The sequence below is a fragment of the Mytilus californianus genome, unplaced genomic scaffold (genome assembly GCF_021869535.1).
Source record: "Mytilus californianus isolate M0D057914Y unplaced genomic scaffold, xbMytCali1.0.p SCAF_3, whole genome shotgun sequence".
NCBI classification, from domain to species: Eukaryota; Metazoa; Mollusca; class Bivalvia; order Mytilida; family Mytilidae; genus Mytilus; species Mytilus californianus.
In genome coordinates this window covers 87,735,908-87,741,907 of record NW_026262679.1, presented here as the reverse complement: position 1 = coordinate 87,741,907, position 6,000 = coordinate 87,735,908, and positions in this window count along the sequence as shown.

Below are 6,000 nucleotides of genomic sequence, written 5' to 3'. Positions count from 1 at the left end.
ACTGCATTCTTACATGTAATAGTACATAAACCCATGAGACGAGTGTAACGTGCAACCGGACAGGGCGTTTTAATATGTTTATGATGCGTACCAGTTTCCTGGGATTTGAAGAGCAATGCAAAATTTCTAAAGTCAATTAAATACTGTATTAAGTGAATTTCAACACCTATCAACTTAACCCGAACCTGGTAAATCAAAACTGTTTAAAACCCTTTCAGTCTGATATTCGTTCAAACCAAATGTTTGGAAATAGGCTGAAACCTAAATGTATGAAACTGGGCTAAAACCTTAATGTATGGAACCTATTAAAACAAATGTTTGGAAACTATTTGAAGTGGTATGAAACTTTATTTAAATAAATGTCTATATTACTGTCGGAACAACAGGTTAGCACAAAGGTATGGTTTAACCCTTTCCTCCATGGAAATTTTTTTTTTACATACTTGATTTGCATAGGATTTTTCATTAAAATGCTGAAAATATGCTTACTTTAATGAAATATTGACTGTACCTCTAATAGACCAGTTAGACATTTGAAATTTTTTATCAGTTATACATGTAAGACAGATCTTCAAAATTTACTAAAAAAAAATTTTTTTAATATTGTTGCCATGGTAACAGATTTATCCAAATATAAAATTAAAATGGTTAAATTTTGGGTTAAATCTTGTAATATCAATTTGTTTCTAAGAAAACAATGAGAGAATTGAATGTACATAAATAATCTGAATGGAAACTTTATTTTCTTTAAAATTTGTCTATTTTTTTCCTCATAGCAACAGAAGTATTTCCGTAGCAACCAAAGAAAATTGTGATTAAAATTTGAATTTAAAAAAAAAATTGGTGAAAATATTTAAAAATAAGGTTTTTACAGGTTAATCAAGATGACTCATATATTGGAATATATTATGGAAAATAATATTGTACATTATTTTTCCCTAGCAACAGTTTCTGTTCATAGCAATCAACTGAAATCCTGTATAATAAGTAAAAAATGATCAGTTGACAGTTAGATATTTTGGACGATAACAAATGGAAACTTTTTATCACAACATTGCTCTTGAAAAAGATTTAACATATGTGTGCTCCTAGCATCCAAATAAGGCCCAAGAATCAGACTAAAAAGTAGGTGCTTAGGCCAACAAATTAGAAAATGCATTATTAGTTATCAGATATCTTGTTTCTAAAAGAAAATCTATGATGTTTGCGAAGTTGTTTAACAAAGACTTTTTTGTATACTAGTAGTGATAAATATCACAGTTTGAAAAGGCAATATGAAAATAATAGCATGTGGAATAGTTTCTTTTTATTACATTTTTGTACACCATTTTGCATCTGGTTTTAGTTGTGTTCAATGGAACACTGACACTGTCATTGTTAACAACATGCTGATTATGCATATGCCTGTTTCTCTTTGTAAAGTCCCCTTGAAAATGTAACATCAATCCTGAAATCTAGAAGGGTATAAAACTTTTTCCTATGTTGATATCCTGCTGTGCGTTTCATCACAATTTGAATTTATAAAAAATAAAAACATTATTTCAATTTAGGTTTTTTCCTATAAAGGCAAACCCCTTCCCCTCCAGAAATAACAATACATAAACTTGAAAGAATTCAGCTAACCTCTTCCACAGGGTTAGGTATTTTCTTTGCATCATTCCTTCTAGATACACAGAAGATTTGAAAGAAAAAAGATGAAGGAAAGGTTCCATTCATTTGTAAAACACGAATCATACATATATACATATATGCATATCTTTCAAAATCTACAATAGATAGCCATTACATTGATTGGTTGTTTGTTTCACGTGCAGTGGCAAATATTTCATGCATATTCAGAAGGAGGTCCTTATAAATCCTTATTTGTTTACCTCTTCTCAATGCTAGTCTTCTAAAGATCTTTCTGTAGACTGTTTTGCATACAATAATGAAATAAGGAAATGTGGTAAGATTGCCAATGTGACAACTTTTCAACAGTCCAAATGATGTGGATGTAAGACAATGACCATTCATAGTTTATGTGTTATGCATGTTATGACAAAATGTGAAGCAATCCACACTAGAAAACCAATGGCCTGATTTATGCTAAAAGGGTAAACAAAAAGATGATAGACAGCAACCAACAACAACCACGGAATAATAGGCTTCTGACTTTGGACAGAAACATACATAATGTGGTTGTGTTAATTATGATTATGAGCGCACATTACTCCCCAAAGAGAGGCAAAAGGGACATTCAAACGCATAAGTTGAAATAAACTGACAACACAATGGTAAACAACGAAAAAGAAAAAAGACAAACAACAGTATACAAAACACTATATAGAAAACTTAAGACTGTGCAACACAAACTTGGGCAGTGATTCAAATAGACAATAAATGTGGATAGTGTCCACATGTGGACACAGATGATGCCACCGCTTGCATATCATATAGTTATAAAGGGACATAACTGAAGAACGGTAAAAGTGACGCTACCCAAATTTGAACTTGATCTGAGTTTTGTGGTAATAAGCATTGTGTGTAAGTCTCATAAAATTTTGGTTAACTTAAGTGGAGAACAGAAACTAAAATTCAGCAATTTTTCTATTTGTAAACACGCATAACTCTAGAACGGTTGTGTATAAGTTTTATAACATTTAGTTGAGACAAACTAAAAAATTCAGCAATTTTTATGATAATAAAGGGACACAACACTAGAATGGTAAAAGTGTCGCCACCAAATTTCGTACTTAATCTGTATCATGTAGTAATAAGCATTGTGTATCAGTTTCATAACATTTGGTTGAGGCAACATAAAGTTAGAAAACGGAAACAAAAAATTTGTACTTGATCTTAGTTTTGTGGTAATGAATATTGTGTATAGCATAACTCAATAATGGTTAAAGTGACACTACCCAAATTCAAACTTGATCTGTGTTTTGTGGTAATAAGCATTGTGTATAAGTTTCATAACATTTGGTTGAGGCAAACTCAAGTTAGAGAACGGAAACCAATTTTGGGATGTACGTACGTATGTACGTACAGACGGACAAGGGTAAAACTTAATGCCCCCACCGCTACGGCAGGGGCATAAAAATAGGAATAAAATGTAAAAGTCTGCTTTGAATGGCTTGAATCGATGTAGATAGGAGTGCTAAGCATCCATCCAAACACATGCTCTTTAATGGCTGACTTGCCTCATTAGATTGGCAAGAAGTACATATAAAAAAAATTAAAAAAAACAAAACAAGTGAGTGAGTGAGTATTGATCTAAGAGTACACAGTTACTGAAAACTAGTTTAAAGCCAATTAATTATAACTATTAATAGTTTTTTTTTTCTCCCAGACTAACAAAGTATTAGTCATTAACAGCCAGTGGAAGTAGAAAACAAGTTCCTCAAAAATCAACTTGAAAAAAATTTGCAACATACAATGTATGAACATAACATGTTCTTTCATCAAAGTTTAGGATACTAATATTATTTGATATCCCTGTTGTTCCTCTACTAAACATTAATAATAAGATGTGCTGATCAGTTGGTTGCTTAAATTTAAGGTAGCTTTTAATCAAATGATTAACTACATTTTTACTTCTATCTCGAATTTTGATTCTCTGAAACCCGAAATATGGCGAAAATCGTGAAGAGAAAAATGCACGTATGTCTGTTCTTTTAGTCTGACATAGTTTATAAATGGGAAGTGAACTGCAAAGTTAAGGCTCTGTAATTTGTTAGTCAAATTGTTACTACTAAAACAAAGTGGTTCACGGAACCATATGCCTTCATAATTGTTGAAATAAACATCGCAGAAAAAATATTCATCATCTTTTGTTTGTGTAAACATCACTGTAAAAACGGTAAATTCTATTGGTGGGCGGGGCTTAGAATCACAACTTACAGATGCTGAATATTGTTGCATAATTCGCTATTCTCGTTAATTTAATTGAAGAACTTAAAATAATTATGATTGAAACTTAAATGTCACTTTCTATAAGCAAAAACATTGAAAGATTGTACGTTGAAAATTTTTTTTGTGGTCATTAAAATTTGTATGTTCCCGCCCACTTAATGACTCGCCGCAAGTCGTATAATGGGATTCCCCAAACACATGTTTACATTTTACAAGTTGCTATATTTGTTCACTCAATGGGTCAGAAAAGAATTGTATGGACTCGACTGCATATCTCCGCGTTGTTCATTAAATTTCTGATATTTCAACGTAAGTTTTAAAAAAAAATGCTTTTGTTGCAATAATGTACGACTCCAAAGCGAGAAAAGCGGCAGTGAACACTCGGAGTTTCAAAATAAAGTTTTTTTTACGGAAAATAATTTTTTACGCAAACTGTATCGTAAACATTGATTATTAGGTATTTTATAACCAGTTGGTATTAATAACCAACAATAAATGTAGTTAATGTGACAATGTCAGTGTTCTGAAACTTGGTTGTCAACAAGAACTTCAAAAAAATGGCGACGGCTATTTATAAAAATAATCGGCACGTTTAAAGTATTAATGCATTGCGAAAACAAATATTTCATCAATGAAATTCAAGTCAGATGTTTTTATGAATATCCTTTTTATATTGGATACAAATTTTATTAAGTCTGATGCAGACATTTCGTAGTCAAAGTGTTTCAACTGAGGTACTATACAGAGGCGTCAAAAGGCGTCATTATGGAGTAAAGGGGGTGGCGTCAAAAGGCGTCATTATGGAGGAAAGGGTTAACAGCAAACACTTAATGCAATAGTGAGAGATGTGTAACGTAAATCATTAGCACCAGCCCTGTTTGGATATTTGTACCGAACCAACTGTTTCAGCCTTTCTATATCCTGTCCGCAGGTTTCAAACACTTCACTATTTAACTAATCCTGCTTTTAACTCTTCACTCTCCTGCTTCCCTGATCTTCTTCCTTCAAGGTCTTCGGTACAAATGACAACTTTAATGACAATGTATGTATATTTAATCTCATTTCTGACCATTCAACTGATAAAATCAACAGAATCTGTGTAAATTTCGTGAATTCTATATGTCTTTCACCTTTAAAGGCTTTATAAAAATGGCTAAAGAGGATTTTATATACATTATCCTCGTCTTATGAGTTTTTGTTATATTAAGAATGCATTATGACGTCACGATTTCCATTGAAAAAGCATGCATAGTACGAAAACATATGACATAAGTAAACATGATCTGACCATATATTTTAGGGGTTGTTTATACTGTATATGTACTAATTTTCTCGGTGTATTTATTTTCACAAATTTCGCGGTAGGTATATTTTCGAGAAAATAAATACACGCGAACTCGAATGCAGATTTCTTCCATATAAAAACCATTGAATAAATATCGCTGGAATTTACAACTGTATATGCATGTTCACCTTGTTGGTTTCAGATAACCCCTTTGAACCGTGAAACTGTTAAAACAACACCAGTTATTTTTACAGAAATTTAATTTAGAATAAAAGAACAATAGGTGGAAAATAATATCCCAAGCTAAATTTAACAGCTATATTAAGTAATTAACGATTTAATCAGGTTATTGGACATCTATCAAAACACAGGACTGACTTTATGATTGAAAAATCTCTGTTTATTTTGTTTCATATTGTTAAATAAATGGAGACCTAATTAATGAAAATTTTATAAATTTTAAGTTTGTAATTTATGTTCTGATATTTTTGGAAATACCGCGAAATTAAATACACGCGAATTCATCAACAACAACAAAATCGTGAAAATAAGTACTCGCATAAAAACGTACATATACAGTATTCCGAGTCTCATTAAGTAACATACATGTACTTTTAAGGTATGTTACATGTACTAAGTGTTTTTTTGCAACTTCATTTATTGATAAACTTCCTTAATAAAGAAACATTATATAATGTAAACATGTTCCTTATATTTTGCTGTGTAAAATTGGCCTAAATATGAAGGACAGTACAGCCCTGTAAATGGTATATCCCATTTTACACATGACATGTACGCAGGAAAGACACATTTGATTTTATCAC